A 25,110-nucleotide genomic window follows, 5' to 3' on the forward strand; every position below is an offset into this window, starting at 1 on the left:
ACCGATTCCAACCCAGTGCACCGCCCTCTGCTGGTGTCCAGGAGGACATACGGGATCTGCCACCATGTCTGTCCTACCTTGCTGGGGCTCCCCTGTGCCTCAGTGAGCTCCGCTGGGACTGGCTGGAGCCTCACTCCTCTGAGCAGGTGACTGAGGCCCAACCAATGGGGTGCAGGCTACACGGCCCTGCGCAGCTTGAGGCTGGGCACTGTGCATTCTCTCCCTCCTTGGTGCCCGGGGAGATATCCCACAGCTTGGGGCCCCCAGATGATAGCACAGACGACTGGGGCTGCTCCGAGCCCTCTTCAGCCCCTACAATTCCACGAGCACCAAACTCCTGTTGTAGAGACCAGGGGTTGGGTTGCAAATGGTACAGCAGCCAGCCTTGCCCTTGGGAGCACCGTGCCTTCATCCACTTCCCTTCTGGGGACACAGGGATGCACCTCAAACCAGCTCAGGCTTGCCTGCTGGCCTCCTCTAAAAACACCAGGGATGGCGACCGGGTGGGGGGAGGAACGTAGAGTTTTAGAAGTACATATATGTTTTAAAAAGTCCTTAAATCACTCCCACAATTTATTTATCATCTCAATAGCACCTTCAATTTTATTTTTCAGAACCAGTTCTCCAAATGTGAAAGAAAATACAAATCTATTTTTTTTAGGTTTCGTTTTGGGGAGCAGATTCTGATTTCACAATGGAATCATCTGGGGAATGTTTAAACCTCCCGCAACGTGTGGACCCTGCCTCCGAGCCAGCCAGCGTTAGGTCAGAATTAGCCTAGCGCTCAGCAGGGGTGGGACCTGCTGCTCTACAGGAAGACAGGACTGCCAGTCGCACTCTCGCCTGGACCCCGCACAGCCCTTTAAGGCTCGCCGAAAAGAACCCGGGCCGCTAGCTCCCCCGTCAAGAGTGAGAGGCCTCAGGGGGACAGCGCGTGCCCAGGACCTCTGTGAGGGCTTCAGCTGAGACCGGCTGCCAGTGGGCCCGGGGAGCTGGACTGTGCTGGGAGCTCCAGGGCTGGCGGCATTCATGGGAACTGCTCCTGCCAGTTCACACACAGCCGCAGGATTCTGCTGGCAGACGGTGGCGGCAGTTGCAACACACTTCTGGTCACCTTCCAGGGTGGCAGGAATTAGTCCCCTAAGCCACGGAGGCTGCCAAACTCAGCCTGGGCGGGAGTCACCAATTACTTACACGGGGAGCTTGCCAAAGGATCGGCATCTCGCTCCCACCCTCAGAGATTCTGTTTGCATTACGTGGGGGTGGGGTATGGTCTGGCATTAGGGGTTGTGGGTGAAGCTCCCCGGGTATGTGACTCCGCAGGCGAGCCGGGGAATCCCTACTCCAGTGTCCGCGGCTCCAAGTGTGGTCCGTGCAGCAGCGGCGACCTGAGAAGCAGGTGCGCAGCTCCTCCGACTCCCGAGCCAGAAGCTGCAGTCCACCGAGATTCCCCTGCGATCCACGCACCTGACAACTCCAGACCCTGCTCCAGGGGCCCTAAACACTCCCAGCACACGCACTCACCACGCTCTCCAAGCACGCAAACAGGAGGGCACTTCAGAGAGTTTGTGGAAAAACGCAATGAAAAGATGTTTACTCTGGTGCAAGAAGCCGTGGAAACCCATGGGGAGTTTTGTCATCACAGGCGTTTTCCATGATAAAGAGCTCAACTGTGGGGACACAGCTCGGCTCAGGGGGCGGGACACACACCCAGGCACCCGGAGCACCTTCATGCGGATTTCTCTGGAAGGCTGCCCCCCACCCCAACCCAGCCCCCTGCAGGGCTGCTCTCACTCAAGTCACGACTCAGGTGTTGCAATAGCTATGGCCCCACCCCCCACCCCAGTCTCTCAGAGGCTGTCTGAAGTCTGAACATCGAAGGCAGCCCTGTAGCCCAGAGCTTCGGTATTTGTGGAAACAGAGAGCCCAGCAGTAGGGAGAACGTTTTGTGCTGCCACAGGTCAGCTTCTGTTTTCCAGGGACAGGGCGGGCAGCGAGGGCAGGGAAGGGGCAATCGAACGGGGCAGCCTTGTTACTTTGCCCCTTCCTGAGCCCCAGCCCTTCTGCCTGGGGAAGCTGTGGGGCCATCCTAGGGATGTGCATGGCTGTGCCAGGCAGGACCCCTCTCTTGGCAGGTGCCCTATCTGCCTGGCACCCCAGACGGCTGCTCTAGCAAAGGGTGCTAAGGCCGACAGACATCCAGACAGGCTCGGAGCTCCAAAGAATGTATGTGGGTATTTCAAAGTTTATTTTGGTGCAAAAATTTTTAAAATTCTCGCGTAAGATGCATTTTCCATTAACTTTTTGAAGACCTGTGATATGCAAGAATTTCAAAATTTTTTTTGCAACAAAATCAACAGTCTTTAACTCTATTTTTCCCTTGAACTTTTGGAAGTACCTTTGTGCATGGCGGGGGTGGGGGGGCTCTCAACCATTCTGTACTGAGGAGGAGACAGAGCAATGGCTGTGAACTCCCCTAGGCAGTGAGTGGTGGAATAGGTGGCTTTGAAGACATCAAAGATCATGTCAGATCTCTACAGGGGCCAACCGGGTGGCACGGAGGCCTAAATTAGTAATGACTTGGTGCCTTAGTAGTCCTATCTCAGCTGAGAAATCTGTATCTAGCTAGCTTTGGTAAACAGGAATGGAAAACCAGAAGGGCAGCTGTGGGTCTAAGAAGCATTAACCCAATCAAACATTCACAGTAACTTAATCAGAAGAGTTTGGCAGCTGGATTGCGATGTTTTAAAACACAGAAATGACAAAACACAGAAATGACACACGCTGGAGCTACTTAGAAAGCCAGATCTGAGTAGCAATGGCTCAAATAAAGTGTTTGCTGGCAATCCTTAAGACCAATGCTCTGGATCTTGCAGTCCCAAATCATATATTTTTTTGCAAGCTTAAACCTTGGATACCAAGTGAGCTGAAGGCTCGCAATGAAGAGATGATAAACTGAAGCTTAAGAATTAAATCGAAATTCCTGAGACCACATATTTGGAGAACACTTAACATAAAGGAACGGAAGCATCAGAAGATCTAGACCGGGGCCCAGCTACCAGGGCGCCATTATATGACAAGTGGACGGGAGAACTGTTTATAAATGATTTTCTGGCAGCAACATTCTGTCCCAAGGGCGGTACAGGACCCACAGAGAGCCGAGGGGTTCTTGCCTTTGGAGTCAGCAGGTGTGGGGAGGAAACACAGGCACCTGTGAGCCTGGCACTCCTTTCAGGCAGCGCAGCCCGTGACACAAACCCAGCGGCCTCCTCGTGTTTCCCTGAGGGAGCCGAGCTGCCTCCTCCCTCCCGGCGTGTGCCCAGGGTGCACGGGCCAGCCCGTCTCGAGGGGTTCTGCTTCAGCCACTCTCAGGAAAACACATTACAAGTCGATCCGCTGATGCCTCCTTTGGGCTCTCACTGCACGTAGCTCCTTTATGTACACACTCAGGGCCTCTGTATTGCGCTTCTACAAGACGTCAGCCTGGGCTGGGAGCTGGGGACACAGCAGGGGACACAGCCCCCGGGCACCTCTCTGCTGGCGCTAAAGAAAAGATCTGTTCTCATGTCTTCCCTGGACACTGTTTGAGGCAGGGGCCAGGTCTTCCCTGCAGCACACGGCGGGTCCTCAAGAAATGAGGGGCTGTGGTGCTCCTGCCCCAGGAGTCATCACCCTGTCTTACACCTGCTGCAGAGCTGCCCTCCCTCTGTGCCCCTGGCGCTCACTGACAGAGCACACCTCCCCTCCTCAACTTCTCCGTTAGCAGCTGTTGACCTGGAGTTGACTGCTCAGGCTTGGATGAGTGGCCTGTAGCGACAGAGACAGGAGACAGTCTTAAAACAGAAGGACGAGGGGAACGTGAGGAAGAATAATGCAATCCCTGAACGAGGCTGACCACTGGGGACCTGTCTGAGCACCCTTCCAACTTCCCAGTGCAAAACCGCTTGTAATGGTGCTGACCTGAGTGTCTACACAAAACAGGAGGTTCCGGCAGCTGCTTCCTGAGGGGCTCATAGCCAGTGCTAAGGGTTTCACCTTGTTAACATACATAGCCAACAATCAGGGAAAGTTTCCCATTTAGAAAGCATATATTAAAAAAAAAACCCACAGGCACCTTTTGGGACCCCCCTCCCTGTTGCCAGGAGCTTTCTCCAAAGATCAATAAACTCCCTTCACTTTGCTCATTCTTGTCTGTGAGCCTTATTCTTTGTGGTAGCAAGACAAAGAACTTGGTGGAGAGATGGGGTTGTTAACATAAAAGAGCTGTAACATTTCTAAAGAACTCAGGGGAGAGAAAAAGCTGCAACAGGAGGGGTGGCTCTCTGCCTCAGAGCAACCCCCTGTTGCTGTTTCTTTCACCCACAGCTTTTAGGCACGCATGTGACCAGGGGGTGTGCATATGGGCTCTTTTTTGACTTCTGATGAGGTTACATCCCCAACAACCACTCTGAGTTCAAAACATCACAAGTCAGAAATGCACTGAATCCGCCTAATCTACTGACCATTGTAGCTGAGCAACATGGCGCCTTGCACGGTCTCCACGGTTCCCCCTGGTGACCGCCCAGCACGGAAGACAGGATGAGACCACACAGCACTGGCCCAGAAAAGATCTGGACTCAACGTCCCAAGGGCAGTTTCTACTAAATGCTGGGCGCTTTCCCGTCATCAGCCCCGTAAAGCTGAAAAATCACTAAATTCATCGGTTGCATGTCAAAGGCTGTTTAGAAAGGGGCCTTGGAACGGAGGGCTTCGAATAGCCACCTCAGGAAAAAGGGATTTTTTTCTGGAACATTCCAGACTGAGGCCAATAGCCAGGTATAAAGTCTGCTTCTCATCCACGAAGACTCCCTGTGTGATGCGGGAAGCTGGAGGCGGCAGGTTACTCTGTGTGTATGTGTGTGCGAGGTTTTTGTTGTTGGCAACAGTTATGCCCCTGTGTCTGCGTGCTGCTCCTTGTGGTTTAAATACAGCTATTGAAAAAGAGGAACGGGAGTCTGCATAGTTAATGGTTTGAGAACGTTAGAATTTTTTGGGAAAAAAAAAACTTCTAGGCAGTTCTGCAAGTCCATATGAGTCAGTATTTCTCAAGGACATTTGTATACACAGGCGTTTTGAAAGAAAGCTTAAAAGCTTGAGATAGCCTTTTGCTTTATTGAGTTTTCCCTCCCCTGATTGTTGGGCATTGTCGGTATACAGGCAGGAATAATGAGAGCACCTGCCGTACTGTTAGCCTGGCAATCAGGCCTGTGCCAAAGAAGGAGGGCAGTGGGGGAGGAGGGGAGGTGCGGCTGCTGGGTGGTGAGTTCAAGGATGCCCAACCGCCTGTGCACTAAGTGGAGGCCTTATGTAAGTTGTTTGTTAGCATGGGTGTGCTATTTCAAAGCCACACTCCCCAGGAGAAATGGTCTTTACTTCCTCAAGGAGTAACAGAGCCCTTGCATCCTCATAGACACACTGGACTCCCAACTCATTTATTCCTGCCTCACATGCAGGACCAAAATGTCGAACACTGTGTTACCATAGGAATAACTAGATTCTGGCTTTTCAATGCAAAAGGCAAGACAAACAAACAAAAAACCCAAAACCACCTCAAAACCGCAAGTCACAGAAGATGCAGACCGCAGTTCGTCACTCACCACAGGGACCTGGAAGAGCAGCACCGCCTGGGGCATTTAAGTTTCAGAGGCCGGCGCGAGGTGACAGAGGATCCGCCAGACAGCAGGAGCCTCCACTACCAGTTCAGTCTGAGTGACCACAAAGCACCTCTGCTCGGGCAAGAGTCGCAGGGCAAATAGGATCTGATTCACACTCAAGTGTTCATGGCTATCGGCTGCATTTGCTGAAGTACAGCTGGCATGCTGCTGACACAGCTGGTGGGTTTAACAGATTTTTTTCTTAATTCACCTTTTCAAAGGGTACAATTCGATGTTTTCTTTTTAAAGATTTATTTATTTATTTGAAAGGCAGAGTGGCAGAGAGAGTGAGTGAGTTCCATCATCGGTTTACTCCCCCAAATGGCTGCAATAAGGGGGGCTGGGCCAGACCGAAGCCAGGATCCTGGAACTCCATCCCTGTCTCCCATGTGGGTAGCAGGAACCCAGGCACCTGAACCATCAGGGACTGCCTCCGAGGACGCACATTAGCAGGGAGCTGCATCAGAAGCAGAGCAGCTGGGACTCAAACCAGCACTCCAGTCTGGGGTGAGGGTGCCCCACGCAGCAGCTTAACCCACTGCGCCACAACCCACGCCCCTAACCAACCTTGATTTCCCTAAGGCTCATTCCATGGGTGCTTGCAGCACTGGGGACAGACAGCTTCCCGAAGGGTGGTGGGGACTTCCAGGCCTTCAGCACCATCTCCTGGCTCACAACCTGCAGGCCCCCAAGCCCACGGGAAAATCTCAACAAGGACTGGATACGGCCGACACGGCAACTCCTTTTCTTAAACTGTTAGGGGCAAAAGCAGGGCAAATTTTAACCTGTCTATACACACTGGTTAAAATGTGAATATTTTCTTACCAAAGTGTCGGATGGCAGCAGGGATGGAACACAAGGCCCAGAAATGAATGCCAGGGTGTTGGAAGGGGGCCGGGGCAGGCTGTCCCGCGGAGGCCCTGGGGGCAGAAGCGGAGCAGGCACGAAAGGCCTGCGCTGGGGACGAGAGAGCCCAGGAGCCCCTCAGCGAGGGAGGGTCCTTTCCAGCTCTGGGAGGCAGTGATATGCAGGGAGGAGTCTTGCGGCCGCATCCTTGTGGCTCAGCATGGGGGCAGCGGAGGGGAAGAGACTGGCAGGCGGAGTGAGGGGGAATGGTGCGTGCAAGCCGCAGGCTCCAGGTTTCACCACATGGCTCCCGCCAATCCCTGCCTCTCTCTGGACTAGAGTTGTAGGACATCATCTCATTTAGCAAACACTAAGGATTGGGGCCTTTGTTTTCGAATGGCTTGTGGGACTGATCTTTAGGCCAGAACTTTGTCAAGAAGGGACATCTGTGGGCTGAGAACTTTAAGCAGGCACTTTTGAGCCCCATGAGAAGCTAACTACTTAGGACTTTAACAAGAAATTGAGGGGAACGAGTATGGAAATTCCTTTTAGAGAACAGGGCAGTGCAACTCATTTCCGGTCTACTTAGGTAAAAACAGGAGGGCTGGCACTGTGGCACAGTGGGTAAAGCCAGCACCTCTGATGCCTACATCCCATATGGTCACCAGTTCCTGTCCTGGCTGCTCCACTTCCAATCGAGCTTCCTGCTAATGGCCTGGGAAAAGCAGCAGAAGATGGCCCAAGTGCTTGGACCCCTGCCACCCACTTGGGAGACTCAGATGAAGTTCAGCTGGCTTAGCCCAGTCATTGTGTCCATCTGGGGAGTGAACCAGCAGATGGGAGACTCTCTCTCCCTCCTGCCTACTCTAGACTTTCAAATAAGTAAATAAATCTTTTAAATAAAGGTAACCTCAAGGGATGAGCTCCATGTGATACTCGGAGCTAACTTTATTCATTTGCTCAGGCATTCACTGAACTATTCATTAGGTACCTACTGTATGCCAAACAGCCTTGTGAGTGCCGTGGATACAGTGGAGAACAAGATAAGTCGCCTGCCCTTTTGTGGCTGATACTATAGGGAGGAAAGATAAATCCAGACTATGTATTCGTAATCACTTACATGCAAGCAAACCGTATTTAACGGTCGACCTTGAACTTGGCTGATGATCGGGTCAGTGCTTCTAATCTCAGCAAGCTTACCCTCAGCAGGAATGTGAGAATGCCCAGAGACATTTCACAGTGGGAGGGGCTGTCAGTGGCCTTGAGTAGTTAGAGGTCAGGGAGGCTGTTGAACATCCTACAACATACAGGATGTGTCTTAGAGCGAAGAATTTTCCAGCCCAAAATATCAACAATTTGAGAAGCCCCGATCTAGGGCCTTGCTACTCAAGGTGTGGTCCATGGACCAGCACTATTAGCATCACCAGAATGTTTGTTTGTTAGAAATGAATAATCTTGGGGCCAGTGCTGTGGTTAGCAGGTAAAGCTGAAGCCTGCAGTGCCGGCATCCCATATGGCGCCAGTTTGAGTCCCAACTGATCCACACCGGATCCAGCTCCCTGCTAATGGCCTGGGAAGAGCAGTGGAGGATGGCCCAAGTACTGGGGCCCCTGCCACCCATGTAGGAGACCTGGATAAAGCTCCTGGCTCCTGGCTTTGGCCTGGTGCAGTGCTGGCTGCTGTAGCCATCTGAAGCAAACCAATAGATGGAAGAGCTCTCTGTCTCTCCTTCTCTCTTTCAAATGAACACATCTTAAAAAAATCATAGAAAATCATCCTTCTGTCCATTCTGCCTTCCCAACTACTGAGCCAGAATCTGCGTTTTCAAAGATCCCTGGGTGATCCGGGTGCACGTGGAAGTCTGAGAAGCACAGGCAGGTGCAGACAACTTGCTGAGAATGTCGTGAAATTCCGACTCTCTTCCTTTTAGGTGCTTGGACAAGCACCACGCCTAGAAGGTTTACTTATCCTTATTCCTAAAGAGACGTGTCTCTGGTAGGGACTGAGAATCTGTATTTTCATAAAAGTTCCCCGTGCACATCTGATAAAGACAGGTTTGGGTGCACAGCAAAGACCATGCATCCAACTGCTAACCCCTAGGGCTCAGTTTTAGTTTCATTAAGTGGAGAATCGAAGCATCTGGCTGAGAATGGTGATTTAAGAAAGAGAAATGTGCTGTTAACAAAGATGCTGGTGTCACCAAAGAGCTGATGGGCTCTCCTAATTCTGGAAAGTCTGCCTGATGATATAATCAGGCCAAGACTGTAAATTGTTCTTTTTGTTGTTATTTATAGCAGTGTGACTCTCTGTTCAAAGAAAATCCTACCCCAAAAAACTTGCTAAACAAACAGACAAGAGTGAAGCGGCTCTGGCTGAGGCAGACAGATCCGGCATGTTTGTCCCTTCCCTTGGCTCCGAGAGGCATGGTTTGGAAAACATGACAGACAGCAGCTGTGGCCTGGAGTCGATGCCAACTGTAGATAAGAAAGCCCTAGGAAATTAAGGCCCAGTCAGGCAGAGATCTTATACATATTCGTGCGCTGTCGTTAAGTAACCAGACAGCCATATGCGTGAATTCTAACTTGACCTTGGAGTTGAATAATTATGTCCAAAAATAATTCCCAAAGATTCCTAAGTCTCGTTCTGGAAGAGTAAGTTCCAGAAAACTGGAACACGGAAAACGCGACTGCTTTGATCTAGCAGAGAAAGCAGGCCTCGGTGGCAACACGGTTAAGCTGACGCTGTAATGCGTGGAAGGACCTTGAAGTGTCAGGTCCTATGAGGCGCACAGCTGTCAAAAGCTCTTTTTTCAGGGCAACACCTAATCACTAATTAGTGCAATCAAAGACGGGGGAAAAGGAGTTGCTTTACCAGCCACGCCTCTTGTTTTGCTGACTGAATCCAACATGTGTTTACAGCGAAATGAAGATTAATGACTTTTTCCCACATGGGTGCCGGGGAGTTGTCCTCGTGAGGTTCTCCATCCCCTTCGTGTTTCGTCAGAGCGCTCTGAGCACACACACAAAACTGCTGGGCTGCCTATGTGAGAACCTGCTCTGCTCTTCCAGATCCGAGCTAGGAGTCTCTGCGGGTGTTTCTACTCCACGGAGCTCCCGTTCTGCGTTGTCAGAAACGACTCTGTACCGCGCCAGGATGGACACCACTTCAGGCTGTCAGCGTTTGTGTTACTGTAAGACACGTCCACAGGAACAAGGGGAATCCTGGCTCCTGGAAAACCACTCTGTCCTTATCACCAGGCCGATCGGATCTGCTTGTATCCACCTGTGAGTGGCATTCAGGGGAGGACATTAGCAGGGGCCTGAATACAAGGCCAGGCTGCCATCTCATTCTGAGCGGTGCTGTTGTCAGATTTTATCCTCCGCACTAGGGAAACACCGTCAAGGAAGTGGCCCAGAGCAGTGGGTGCTGCTGTAGACGCACCATACTTTACAGACTAGAAAGTGCCCATCGGGAGGGACCTACCTGCCTTTCTTCTTTGCCGCTAATCAACACAGATGGGTCGAAATGAGGAAGACTCTTCAATAACGGGACTGGTGCAAATACACACACACACACACACTAACAACTTTCTCATCTGCAATCACAGTCTTACAACCAGCTGGAAACTATAGGGAGAGTAATATCCCATTTACAACAGCCAAATCCCACAAAACGCTAGGGATAAACTAACAGAAATGGCAGATGGGCCCCATGTGAGGGAAGGCACAGAACAACACAGAGACTTTTGGGAGGTTTGGAATGCATTCTGGAGAGAGTTAGTATTTTAGAGCCATCCCCAACGATGATCGTCAAAATCCCATTGCAATCTGGAGAGGTTGGACCGACTTCACACAATGGTTCTTCATCAGGATGAATGAATGGCTGAGAGTATTTGCAAAAGCAACGAAGGGAAATAATTGGCCTGGGAAGTAGTGAAACACTGAAACAAACAGAATGTCCCCAATAGACTTAAATTCTCCGAAGACATAGCATTTGATAAATGCAGCTTTTCAAATCGGTGGGGAAGGGAAGGATTACTCAATAAACAGACTGCAGTCAACAGTGAGTCACTCAGGAGGGAAAAGCCCAAAACTAGAGCCACGCCTCAAATATAAATGGAGTTCAAAAAGTTTGTGGAAAATGGAACTCAATGATAAGTTTATTTTGGTGCAAAAAAAAAAAAAATGTTGAAGTACTTGCATATGAGGGGGTCTTCAAAAAGCTCATGGAAAATGTGGACTACAAGAAAAAACAAGGGAGCCGGCCTGTGGCACAGCAGGTTAAGCTGCCACCTGCAGAGCCAGCATCCCAGTTAGAGTCCTGGCCGCTCTTGTTCTGATCCACTCCCTGCTAATGTGCCATGGAATCAACAGAGATGGCCCACGCGCTTGGGCCCTAGCACCGACATAGAAGACCCAGATGAAGCTCCTGGCTCCCCTGGCCCAACCCCGGTCACTGGGGCCATCTGGGGAGTGAACCAGCGGATGGAAGACCTCTCCCTCTCCCTCTCTCGATCTTTCCTTCTCTCTCTGTAACTCTGCCTTTCAAATAAATGAAACTAAATCTTTTAAAATAATGAAAAAGTAAGAATTTAAACTCTTTTGCATCAAATAAACTTTTTTAAAAAAGACATTTATTTATTTGAAAGGCGGAATTACAGAGAAGCAGAAAGAGAGAGAGAGAAAGAGAGAGAGAGAGAGAGATCTTCCATCAGCTGGTTTATTTCCCAGATGGCTGCAACAGCTAGAGTTGTGCCTATCTGAAGCCAGGAGCCTGGAGCTTCTTCCAAGTCTCCCACATGAGTGCAGGGGCCCAAGGACTTGGGCCATCTTCCACTGCTTTCCCAGGCCATAGCAGAGAGCTGGACCAGAAGTGGAGCAGCCGGGTCTCGAACCAGAGCCCATATGGGATGCCAGCACTGCAGGCAGCACTTCACCCGATACTCCACAGCACCAGTCCCCAAATAAACTTTTAAAATTCCATTTTCCTACAAACGGTTTGAAGTACCCTCTTAAATACCAAAGATTCAAATGTGAAACATGAAAAACACACAAGACCTAGAAAAATGTTCATGAACTAGTCAGAAGCCCTTTCTAAACACATACACTAAGAAACAGCATGAAGAAAAGATGGATAGTTCTAACCATGTAAAATTTTAAATATGTATATATCAGTAACTCCATAAAAATACAAATGAAAAATGAGAATAACACTTGTTACACATATAACAAAGGGCAGTACCTTTAAAAGCTCTTACAAATGAATAAGAAAAAGACAAATATTCTCAAAAGAAAATGGGCAAAAGAGATGAACAAACAACTCTCACAAAGAAATATACCCAGTAAACATATCTAAAAATGTATAAAAAGCTTGTGCCAACCCCCAGTTTCCAACAAATGGGCCAAATGTTAATTTTACATGATGATGTTTAGCACTGGTGACAGCAGGGAGAAGAGGCACGCTCATTCATTTTCAGTGAAAATGTAAATTAGGATCAGCACTGTGGTGCTGTGGGTTAAACCACTGCCTGCAATGCCAGCATCCCACATGGGCACCGATTCAAGTCCCGGCTGCTCCACCTCGAGTCCAGCTCCCCGCTAATGTGCCTGGGAAAGAAATGGAGGATGACAAAAGTACTCGGGCCCCAGCACCCACTGATGAAGCTCCTGGCTTTGGCCTGGCCCAGCCCTGGCTGTTGTGGCCATTTGGAGAGTGAACCAACAGGTGGAAGATCTCTCTCTCTCTCTCTCTCCTTCTCGCTGTAATTCTGCCAAATAAATAAATAAACCTTTATTTTTTTTTAAAAAAAGAAAATATAAATGAAAACAATACCTGGAGGAATAGCTTTGTTGTGTCTCAAAGCTTTAACAGTGTAGTTAACAGTGCAGTTTAGCAGTTGGCCCAGCAAAAGCTTTTCAGGCATTTGACCTAAGGAAAGTTTCCTGAATATCGACTGTAACGGTATTGGTAATTATTAACAACAGAGAATAACTTCAATGCTAGCAAGCATGAACTGCTTAAGTGGCTTAGACTACTATCTACCTATCAGAGACAGGGCAGAATGGCACACAACATATTAAGAGGGAAAAAAAAATCTGTTTCTAAGATAGTTCTGTACAATGTGATCCGATATTTATGTAGAAATATGTTATGCTGAGCAAAACGCTAGGAGGAAACCTCAACATGTTTACCCAAGGTATCGCTGGTAGGATCAGTTAAATACATTTCACAAAGGAAAACTTGTTTTCATTTCCTTCTTTATGCACCTCAAGGTCTCTACAAGCAATGCATGTATACGTACACAGCACCGTGTCACACTTCTCTTGGAACTCACCGCAAGCTTTTCGGAACCTGCCCTCGTGCCCCAAGCTGTAGGGGAAGGTCAGCTCACTCCCCGGGGGCTGCTCGTGGCATCTGGAAGTCCAGCTTCCCACCGGCCCTTGGGCAGCCCCTCAGCGCTGTGCGGAGCTCATGACACACAGATGGTCAACCCATCCTGTATCTCTAAGCAAAGTGCCCTTCATGCTACAGGACATGGCCTTCTCTTGTCTGCCAGAACACCCAGATTTCGCATCATGAGAAAGCAGAGTGGGAGAGCATTTCTGTGAGTCATCCACGTCCACTACCTCCGCGTGACCTCTGGGTTACGTTGTCTGTGCAACAGGGGCCTGCAGGGAGAGGTTCCTGTTGGTTTGTGGCCCAGGGTTCTGCTCAAGACTTTCTCCTTACCCAGATTTCTGACTCCTCCCACCCTGGCTTTGCTTTGTGCTCTTCCAGCTTCCAATAGCTTGGAACTAAACAACTTGCTGTATTCTCCAGGAACTCGTTTTATCTTATTCTCACAGAGGATGCATGTTGAAGTCATAGGGCGGGCAAACACTTCCTGCATCCAGTCCCCCACTAAACCCTTCTACTCACAGCCACCAGCATGAACTCACCCGCATAACCTTGCTTCGGAGCCGTCTTAATTAACAAGAGCAGCATGGAAGTACCCTCGAGCCCCAGAGACCTCTTTTCACCCCTGGGCTCCCACATGCGCCTTAGTGGTCCACAGCAACCCTCAGAGCCCCAACCCCTGAGTTTCTCAGGGAAATCAGGCAAAACGGCAGCACTGATTCTGCTGTTCTTCACTGGTGCTCACCAGGACTGTAATAGAGGACTATCTACTCCGTGGAGTCAAGACCCACACAGCCAAGATAAATGATTTATTAGCAAGCACCTTGTGATCAATAGCAGCATAACCTACTCTGTGGCATGCACACAGAACCCCTTCGGAGCATCTCTGTATCCCTTTCGATGCTGGCTGCAGTCGCCTGCAGAGATGGTCACCAAAGTGCTGAGTATCCATGGACCGAAAGAGGAGACACTTGCATTTCCAGCTCCAGAGACCCGTCGGCAATGGTCACCAATTTCTACATGTTAAAAATACGCGTGCTTGGTATCAAAGGCAGTCCCTAAATTCCAGCCACAAAGATACCCCGACACCTCGGGCAAAGGCAGACTGGCTAGGTGCATTAAAGGTGAGGTCCCCAGCGGGGTGCTACTGGGAGGTGACAGAACTTTAGGAAGTGGGTTCTGAGGTTACCGGGGATGTGCCTGTGTGACCTTGGCCATCCACCACCCTCAATAGAGGCCAAACCCAGGGGGCTCCCGATCTTGGATGTGAACCTCCCAAGCTGTAGGCTGAACACATCTTTTCCCTTTGTAAAGCCAGCTGCCTCAGGCATTTCCTTGTAGCAGCAAACAGCCGACTACACACACTCAGGTCCCAAGCCCGGTCTACACAAAGGGCGATCAGAATCCAAATCTTTACGCCTTTGGCCAGTGAAAGTCCAAGGGAAGCTCCGGCCCTGCCCCCACTGTGCACCAGCGGATGCCCGCGGAGACTGCCACACAAGACGACTTTGAACTGGAAAATGGATGCCTGGCTTTTTATGATCTGGTCAACAGGGGTGGAGCTGGCTCCCTCAATGGTGGAGGTTGTGTCTGGCTACACCCTTGTCAGCAAGGTGTAGTCGCTGGCTCCTGTCTGCCCCTCAGGTCCATGCAACTACCCCACCAGAAAACACCATCCGTTCTGCTACAACGGCCAGCGGCCCCTGTGAAGAGGGTGTTTAAGCTCCAACCATCTGGCCCTTCTGAGAGTTTCACACTTCTGTGACTCCTGCACACTTGTGCACGATTGCATTTCTATGCCTTTGCTCCTGTTTCTGTCTGTGTTCACTCTGTTCAGCAGACTCAGTTACCCAGCCTTCACGATACACGGGCATTCCAAGAGGTGCCTAACCCGCTGCACTACGACAGGCACCTGGGTATCACCTCTCAGAAATAAGCTGTATCCAAGTGTCTCCCCTGGAGGGCCACAGGTGGGGGTCTAACCAGGAGAGTGAACCAGCCCCTTCTCTCTTTGAATAAATAAACTTAAAAACAACAGGACAAATACTTTTTTCAAAAGTGAGGTAAACACTGCAACACTGCCCTGATGATGGGGAACCCAGCCGGGGCCCCAGCCAACTGCTCAGCAGGAGCCGTGAGGGAGCACAGAGCAGCCTCTGGGCTCTGTCCCCTGCCCTGTCCACCCTCTGGGCTCTGTCCCCTGCCCTGTCCACCCTCTGGGCTCTGTCCCCCTGCCCTGTCCACCCTCTGGGCTCTGTTCTCCTGCCCTGCTCCACCCTCTGGGCTCTGTCCCCTGCCCTGTCCACCCTCTGGACTCTGTCCCCTGCCCTACTCCACCCTCTGGGCTCTGTCCCCTGCCCTGTCTGCCTCTGGCCTCTGTCCCCTGCCCTGCTCCACCCTCTGGGCTCTGTCCCCTGCCCTGTCTGCCTTCTGGGCTCTGTCCCCTGCCCTGTCCACCCTCTGGGCTCTGTCCCCTGCCCTGCTCCACCCTCTGGGCTCTGTCCCCTGCCCTGTCCACCCTCTGGGCTCTGTCCCCTGCCCTGTCTGCCCTCTGGGCTCTGTCCCCTGCCCTGCTCCACCCTCTGGGCTCTGTCCCCTGCCCTGTCCACCCTCTGGACTCTGTCCCCTGCCCTACTCCACCCTCTGGGCTCTGTCCCCTGCCCTGTCTGCCTCTGGCCTCTGTCCCCTGCCCTGCTCCACCCTCTGGGCTCTGTCCCCTGCCCTGTCCGCCCTCTGGGCTCTGTCCCCTGCCCTGTCCACCCTCTGGACTCTGTCCCCTGCCCTGCTCCACCCTCTGGGCTCTGTCCCCTGCCCTGTCTGCCTTCTGGGCTCTGTCCCCTGCCCTGTCCACCCTCTGGGCTCTGTCCCCTGCCCTGTCCGCCCTCTGGGCTCTGTCCCCTGCCCTGCTCCACCCTCTGGGCTCTGTCCCCTGCCCTGTCCACCCTCTGGGCTCTGTCCCCCTGCCCTGTCCGCCCTCTGGGCTCTGTCCCCTGCCCTGCTCCACCCTCTGGGCTCTGTCCCCTGCCCTGCTCCACCCTCTGGGCTCTGTCCCCCTGCCCTGTCCGCCCTCTGGGCTCTGTCCCCTGCCCTGTCCGCCCTCTGGGCTCTGTCCCCTGCCCTGTCTGCCCTCTGGGCTCTGTCCCCTGCCCTGCTCCACCCTCTGGCCTCTGTCCCCTGCCCTGTCCACCCTCTGGGTCTGTCCCTTGCCCTGCTCCACCCTCTGGGCTCTGTCCCCTGCCCTGTCCACCCTGCCAGTCCATCCATGGCATATCTTCCCACCCAGGCACTCTGGAGCTGAGCAGAGTGAGGATCATCTCTGGGGTTTTGGCCAGAGCCACGCCCAGCAACGTGCTCTGAAGCCATTTCCCGTTCGTGGAGGGCCCATGTGCGGGGCAGCTCACACCCCCAGCTCTCAGGGCCCCGGCCCCTGGGGCTTCCCGAAACCTGCATCTAAGTGCTCTAAGTGCCGGCCTCGGCTCAGTTGCTTCTCCCGGACTTCGCTCAGCTTCCTACTCCTGCTGCTCCCGTGGGTTTGCGATCAGATCCAGCGTCCAGCCCGACGCCCGCAATGTCTGTGCGTCCCGCTGTGTAAGCAGTTTGCTGTTTGCAGCTGCTATGGGTGAGTGCATCAGTTCACCATCGTGCTGCTGCGGGGCAGGCGAGGCCTCCAGCTCCACTCTGCGGGGCAAACAAAGCCCCCAGAGAGAATCCGGGATTTGCCAAGGTCGGGCCACTCCTAAGTGGTGTCTGTGTAACGAACGTTTGGCAGGTGGATACCTACGAGAACTTCTGTAATGATATTGACTGAGTTCTGTCTTTCTTTCTCTCTTTTTTCTTTTTGCAGTCATGTGCTCCTTTTCTTTTTTCCTGACATTTATTTATTTATTTTTTTTATTTATTTATTTTTTTTTCTTTTATTTAATGAATATAAATTTCCAAAGTACGTCTCATGGGTTACAATGGCTTTCCCCCCCATACCGTCCCTCCCACCCACCACCCTCCCCTTTCCCACTCCCTCTCCCCTTCCATTCACATCAAGATTCATTTTCGATTATCTTAGTATACAGAAGATCAGCTTAGTATACCTTAAGTAAAGATTTCAACAGTTTGTTCCCACACAGAAACATAAAGTGAAAAATAATAGATGATTTTTTTTAAATGATGATGAAATCAGATCAGACCTATTGTCATGTTTAATCCCAGTGAGAGTCAAGTTGGGAATTGATAGTTTCTTTTTTTTTTTTTTTTTTTTAACAGAAGATCAGTTTAGTGTACATTAAGTAAAGATTTCAATCGTTTGCACCCCCATAGAAACACAAAGTGAAATATACTGTTTGAGTACTCGTTATAGCATTAAGCCTCAGTGTACAGCACATTAAGGACAGAGATCCTACATGAGGAGTAAGTGCACAGTGACTCCTGTTGTTGACTTTACAAATTGACACTCCTGTTTATGGCATCAGTAATCTCCCTATGCACCAGTCATGAGTTTCCAAGGCTATGGAAGCCCCTTGAGTTCTCCGACTCTTATCTTGTTTAGACAAGGTCATAGTCAAAGTGGAGGTTCTCTCCTCCCTTCAGAGAAAGGCACCTCCCTCTTTGAAGACCTGTTCTTTCCACTGGGATCTCACTCACAGAGATCTTTTTGCCAGAGTGTCTTGGCTTTCCATGCCTAAAATACTCTCATGGGCTTTTCAGCCAGATCCGAGTGCCTTTAGGGCTGATTCTGAGGCCAGAGTGCTATTTAGGACATCCGCCATTCTATGAGTCTGCTGAGTATCTCACTTCCCATGTTGGATCACTCTCCCCTTTATTTATTCTATCGGTTAGTGTTAGCAGATACTAGACTTGTTTATGTGCTCCCTTTGACTCTTAGTCCTTTCATTATGATCAATTGTGAACTGAAATTGATCACTTGGAATAGTGAGATGGCATTGGCACATGCCACCTTGATGGGATTGAATTGGAATCCCCTAGTATGTTTCCAACTCTACCAATTGGGGCAAGTCAGCCCGAGCATGCCCCAAATTATACATCTCTTCCCTCTCTTATTCCCACTTTTATGTTTAACAGGGATCACATTTCAGTTAATTTTCAACACTTAAGAATAACTGTGTGATAATTACAGAATTAAACCAGTCATATTAAGTAGAACAGACAAAAAAAAAAAATACTATGAGGGATAATGTATTAAGTTGTCCATTAGCAGTCAGGGCTATGCTGATCAAGTCACCATTTCTCATAGTGTCCATTTCACTTCAGGAGGTTTCCTTTTTGGTGTTCAGTCAGTTGTCACCGATCAGGGAGAACATATGGTATTTGTCCCTTTGGGACTGGCTTACTTCACTCAGCATGATGTGTTCCAGATTCCTCCATTTTGTTGCAAATGACTGGATTTCGTTGTTTCTTACTGCGGTATAGTATTCTAAAGAATACATATCCCATAATTTCTTTATCCAGTCTACCATTGATGGGCATTTAGGTTGGTTCCAGGTCTTGGCTATTGTGAATTGTGCTGCAATAAACATTAGGGTGCAGACCGCTTTTTTCTTTATCAATTTAAACTCCTTTGGGTAAATTCCAAGGAGTGGGATGGCTGGGTCGAACGGTAGGGTTATATTCAGGTTTCTGAGGAATCTCCAGACTGATTTCCATAGTGGCTTGACCAGTTTGCATTCCCACCAACAGTGCGTTAGTGTCCCTTTTTCCCCACATCCTCGCCAGCATCTGTTGTTGGTAGATTTCTGTATGTGAGCCATTCTAACCGGGGTGAGGTGAAACCTCATTGTGCTTTTGATTTGCATTTCCCTGATTGCTAGTGACCTTGAACATTTTTTCATGTGCCTGTTGGCCATTTGGATTTCCTCTTTTGAAAAATGTCTATTGAAGTCCTTGGCCCATCTCTTAAGTGGGTTGTTGGTTTTGTTTTTGTGCAGTTTCTTGATCTCTTTGTAGATTCTGGTTATTAACCCTTTGTCTGTTGCATAGTTTGCAAATATTTTTTCCCATTCTGTCGGTTGTCTTTTCACTCTCCTCACTGTTTCTTTTGCAGTACAGAAACTTCTCAATTTGATGCAATCCCAATAGTTGATTTTGGCTTTGACTGTCTGTGCCTCCCGGGTCTTTTCCAGAAATTCTTTGCCTGTGCCAATATCTTGAAGGGTTTCTCCAATGTTCTCTAATAACTTAATGGTGTCAGGACGTAGATTTAGGTCTTTAATCCACGTTGAGTGGATTTTTGTGTAAGGTGTAAGGTAGGGGTCTTGCTTCATGCTTCTGCACGTGGAAATCCAGTTTTCCCAGCACCATTTATTGAATAGACTGTCCTTGCTCCAGGAATTAGTTTTAGATCCTTGATCAAATATAAGTTGGCTGTAGATGTTTGGATTGATTTCTGGTGTTTCAATTCTGTTCCATTGGTCTATCCATCTGTTTCTGTACCAGTACCATGCTGTTTTGATTACAACTGCCCTGTAGTATGTCCTGAAATCTGGTATTGTGATGCCTCCGGCTTTGTTTTTGTTGTACAAGATTGCTTTAGCTATTCGAGGTCTCTTGTGCCTCCATATGAATTTCAGCATCATTTTTTCTAGATCTGCGAAGAATGTCTTTGGTATCTTGATTGGGATTGCATTGAATCTATAAATTGCTTTTGGGAGAATGGACATTTTGATGATGTTGATTCTTCCAATCCATGAGCATGGAAGATTTTTCCATTTTTTGGTATCCTCTTCTATTTCTTTCTTTAAGGTTTTGTAATTTTCATCGTAGAGATCTTTAACGTCCTTGGTTAAGTTTATTCCAAGGTATTTGATTGTTTTTGTAGCTATTGTGAATGGGATTGATCTTAGCAGTTCTTTCTCAGTCATGGCATTACTTGTGTATACAAAGGCTGTTGATTTTTGTGCATTGATTTTATATCCTGCCACTTTGCCAAACTCCTCTATGAGTTCCAATAGTCTCTTAGTAGAGTTCTTTGGATCCTCTAAGTACAGAATCATATCGTCTGCAAAGAGGGATAGTTTGACTTCTTCCTTCTTGATTTGTATTCCTTTGATTTCTTTTTCTTGTCTGATGGCTCTGGCTAAAACTTCCAGAACTATGTTAAATAGCAGTGGTGAGAGTGGGCATCCCTGCCTGGTGCCAGATTTCAGTGGAAATGCTTCCAACTTTTCCCCATTCAATAGGATGCTGGCTGTGGGTTTTTTATAAATTGCTTTGATTATATTGAGGAATGTTCCTTCTATACCCAATTTGCTTAGAGTTTTCATCATGAAAGGGTGTTGAATTTTATCAAATGCTTTCTCTGCATCAATTGAGATAATCATATGGTTTTTCTTCTGCAGTCTGTTAATGTGGTGAATCACATTGATTGATTTGCGAATGTTGAACCATCCCTGCATACCAGGGATGAATCCCACTTGGTCTGGGTGGATGATTTTCCTGATGTGTTGTTGTATTCTATTGGCCAGAATTTTATTGAGGATTTTTGCATCTATGTTCATCAGGGATATTGGTCTGTAATTTTCTTTCAGTGCTGCATCTTTCTCTGGCTTAGGGATTAAGGTGATGCTGGCTTCATAGAAAGAATTTGGGAGGATTCCCTCTTCTTCGATTGTTCTGAATAGTTTGAGAAGAAATGGGATTAGTTCTTCTTTAAATGTCTGGTAGAATTCAGCAGTGAATCCATCTGGTCCTGGGCTTTTCTTTGTTGGGAGGGCCTTTATTACTGTTTCAATTTCTGTTTCAGTTATGGGTCTATTTAGGTTTTCGATGTCTTCATGGTTCAATTTTGGTAGATTGCATGTGTCCAGGAATCTATCCATTTCTGATAGGTTTTCCTGTTTGCTGGCATACAGGTCCTTGTAGTAATTTCTGATGATTCTTTTTATTTCTGTGGTGTCTGTTGTTACGTTTCCTTTTTCATCTCTGATTTTATTGATTTGGGTCTTTTCTCTTCTTTTTTTAGTTAGTTGGGCCAATGGGGTGTCAATTTTGTTTATTTTTTCAAAAAACCAGCTTCTTGCTTGGCTGATTTTTTGTAATGTTTTTTTGGATTCAATCCTGTTAATTTCTTCTCTGGTTTTAATTATTTCTCTTCTCCTACTAGATTTGGGTTTGGTTTGCTGCAGTTTTTCTAGGTCCTTGAGGTGCGCTGAAAGCTCATTTATTTGGTACCTTTCCAATTTCTTGATATAGGCACCTATTGCCATAAATTTGCCTCTCAATACTGCTTTTGCTGTATCCCATAAGTTTTTATATGTTGTGTTGTTGTCTTCATTTACTTCCAGAAAGTTTTTGATTTCTCTTTTGATTTCTTGAATGACCCCGTGTTCATTCAGGAGCATGTTGTTCAGTCTCCATGTGTTTGCATACTTTCTGGGGTTTCCTGAGTTGCTAATTTCCAGCTTCATCCCGCTGTGGTCTGAGAAGCTGCATGGTATGATTCTAATTCTTTTAAATTTGCTGAGACTTGCTTTATGGCCTAGTATGTGATCAATCCTAGAGAAGGTTCCATGCGCTGCTGCGAAGAATGTGAAGTCTGTAGATGTAGGGTTGAAAGTTCTGTAGATATCTGTTAGATCCATTTGGGCAATAGTGTCAATTAAATCTGCTGTTTCCTTGTTGATCTTCTGTCCGGATGATCTGTCTATTTCTGAGAGTGGAGTATTGAAGTCCCCCAGTACTATTGTATTGGAATCTAAATCTCCCTTTAAGTCCCTTAACATATCTTTTAAATAGACCGGTGCCCTGTAATTAGGTGCATATACATTTATAATAGTTACATCTTCCTGTTGAATTGAACCCTTAATCATTATATAGTGTCCCTCTTTGTCTCTCTTAACAGTTTTTGTATTAAAGTTTATTTTGTCTGATATTAATATGGCTACACCTGCTTTTTTTTGGTTTCTGTTGGCATGGAATATCTTTTTCCAACCTTTCACTTTCAGTCTGCATGCCTCTTTGTTAGAGAGATGTGTTTCTTGTAGGCAACAAATAGTTGGGTTGTGTTCTGTGAGCCAGTCAGCTAAACGGTGTCTTTTAACTGAAGAATTCAGACCATTAATGTTCAATGTGACAATTGATACGTAGTGACTTTGCCCTGCCATTTTCCTGGAAATATTTTCTAGTATATGCTTTGAGCTTCCCATGCTCTTTTACTGGTAGGTGTTCTTCCTTTCCCTTCTTTCATATTGATGGCCGTGTTTCTGTGTTTCTGAGTGTAGCACATCTTTAAGTATCTTTTGCAGGGCCGGACGAGTGGCCACAAAGTCTTTCAATTTCTGTTTGCTATGAAAGGTCTTTATTTCACCTTCATTCACAAATGAGAGCTTGGCAGGATATAATATTCTGGGCTGGCAATTTTTCTCTCTTAGCACCTGTGCTATGTCTCGCCATTCCCTCCTAGCTTGTAGGGTTTCTGATGAGAAGTCAGCTGTGAGTCTGATTGGAGATCCTCTGAGAGTAATCTGACGTTTCTCTCTTGCACATTTTAGGATCTTTTCTTTATGTTTCACTGTGGTAAGTTTAATTACCACGTGTCGTGGTGAGGATCTCTTTTGGTCATGTTTATTGGGGGTTCTATGAGCTTCCTGTACTAGGATATCTCTGTCCTTCTCCAAACCTGGAAAGTTCTCTGCTAGTATCTCACTAAAAAGGCCTTCCAATCCTTTCTCTCTCTCCATGCCTTCAGGAACTCCTAGAACTCGAATGTTGGTTTTTTTAATAGTATCCTGTAGATTCCCAACAATATTTTTCAGGTTTCTAATTTCCTCTTCTTTTCTTTGGTTTGACTGTATGTTTTCCTGTGCTCTATCTTCTAAGTCCGATATTCTCTCTTCTGCTTCACCCATTCTGTTTTTAAGGCTTTCTAATGTGTTTGTCATTTGATCTATTGAGCTCTTCATTTCATTTTGATTTCTCTTGACTATTACACTTTCCTGTTCTACTAGTTTCTGAGTTTCATTTTGACTCTTCCTTAAAATTTCATTTTCACGAGAGAGATTTTCAATCTTGTCCATTAAGGATTTCTGTAGTTCAAGGAGTTGCTTTTGAAAACTTCTAAATGTTCTTATCATAAATTTTTTGAAATCCGTATCTTGCATTTCTTCTATCTCATCATCTTCATACTCTTGGCTTGGGGTGTTTTGCTTATTTGGAGGCATCATAGTGTCATCGTTGATCTTGCTCCCTCTATTTCTGTGTTTGTTACTCGGCATAGTTAATTCTTCTTGCGTCACTGTGCGCTTTTTTTTTCTTTTTTTTTTTTTTTTTATACTGTGTCCTTGTTAAGTGGACTGCCTGCTGTTGGAGGAGCCTTGGAGGCTTGAGATGGGTGCGGCCTGAGAGCTCTGCCTGGTTCTTCCTGGTTAAGGGTGTGCAAAGGTGACACCCTCAGGTTATGCGTGGTAAATCTCTCTCTTTTTATTTATTTATTTATTTATTTTATTTATTCAGGGGGTAAGTAACACTGCAGGGCAGGGCTGTGCAGAATTGATGGTATTTAGCTTCCAGTCTTTGGCTCCTCTGGACTCCCACTGGGTTGCCTAGGCTACTGAATTGTAGTGACTCAGTTCCTTAACTCTCCCCCACTGATATGTAAATCCAAAGAGGAGGCCTGCTCTTTGTCTCTTGGGAATTCTTCAAGTCTTGCAGCCTTGTAACCTTTGCAAGGTTAGGGGGAAGAGAAACCCGAAGCTTTTTTTTTTCCTTCTTTCAGGTAGTGAGTTTGCTGCACTTTCCGGCCCCCCTCTAGATTCTGACCCCCGTTTCCCCACCAATGTCTCGGGTTATTGAGCTCACCTCCCCTTCCAGCGCCGATGTGTGGACTCGGAGCCCTGAGCGTCTCAAGTCTCCCCGCTGTTTTCTGTGTGGCGTGCACTCTCCTTGGAGCACTGTCGCGCAGACCCTGGGGCTTCTGCGGCTGGGTCCCGCGACTTGGCTTCCGCGCGGTGGGCGACCTTGTTCTCCCAGTAGGTCCTCCGATTCACGCCTGCTCCATTCAGAAGGGTTTCCCCTGCAATTTTTGTTTGGTTCTATTTTCTGCGGCTACCGTAACTCCCCTTTTATTAAACTAAATTTTCCCGGACTATCGGTGCGCGCCCTCACTATTCCGCCATCTTGGCTCCGCCTCCTGACATTTATTTATTTATTTGAAAAACAGAGATACAGAGAGAGAAAGAGGGAAACAGAGAGAAAGAGATCATCCATCCTCTTGTTCACTCCCTAAAAGGCCACAATGACTGGGGTCAGGCCAGGCTGAAACCAGGAGCTTCTTCCCCATGTGGATGGAGGGGCCCAAACACTTGGGCCATCTTCCACTGCTTTCTCAGGCATAGAAGCAGCGAGCTGGATCGGAAGCGGAGCAGCCAGGACCTGACCTGACACCTATATGGGATGTCAGTGCTGTAGGCTATGGCTCTAACTGCTACACCACAGCCCTGGACCTGTTATTTTTCCTTCTGATCAGAAAAGTAATATATGCTCATCATAGAGATTTTGCAACATTAGAAACATACGGAGGAAAAAAATTAAAATTACTTCCAGTTCAACCCACAAAATGTTTATATTTCCTTCAAGTCATTTTCTAGGGTCCTGTATATATATATATATTTTAAAGATTTATTTATTTGCTTTTTGTTTTTTCAAAGATTTACTTATTTATTTGAAAGTCAGAGTTACACACAGAGAGAAGGAGAGGCAGAGAGAGAGAGAGAGAGAGGGGCCCTCCATCTGCTGGTTCACTCCCCAGTTGCCCGCAATGGCTAGAGCTGTGCCGATCTGAAGCCAGAAGCCATGAACTTCCTCCGGGTCTCCCACATGGGTGCAGGGGCCCAAGGATGTGGGCCATCCTCCACTGCGTTTCCAGGCCATAGCAGAGAGCTGGGTTGGAAGAGGAGCAGCCAGGTCTTGAACCTGTGCCCATATGGGATGCCGGCACTGCAGGCAGTGGCTTCACCCACTACGCCACAGTGCCGGCCCCCCATTATTTTGTTATTTTAGTTCCTCACACTGATTTCTAAAACTTGCTACGATGTGGAAAGGCAGCTCCTAATTCTCTCTGGGAATTCCAGGTATCCAAGAACCTTTCTTCTAGACTCTTCCGGGCAACACATTTATAACTGGGACAACTCCAAAATAATATTCTCACAACCTGAAGCTTGAAATGGGGAAA

At 48.1% G+C, this 25,110-nt stretch overlaps 1 protein-coding gene across 6 annotated transcripts in view; it reads right to left on the reverse strand.

Annotated features, from left to right (window-relative positions):
* The window catches only part of ZDHHC14 (zinc finger DHHC-type palmitoyltransferase 14), a 267,415-nt gene that overhangs the window by 70,281 nt on the left and 172,024 nt on the right, over positions 1 to 25,110 (reverse strand). The window lies entirely within an intron of this gene.

Source organism: Oryctolagus cuniculus, chromosome 5 (genome assembly GCF_964237555.1).
Source record: "Oryctolagus cuniculus chromosome 5, mOryCun1.1, whole genome shotgun sequence".
Classification (NCBI taxonomy): Eukaryota; Metazoa; Chordata; class Mammalia; order Lagomorpha; family Leporidae; genus Oryctolagus; species Oryctolagus cuniculus.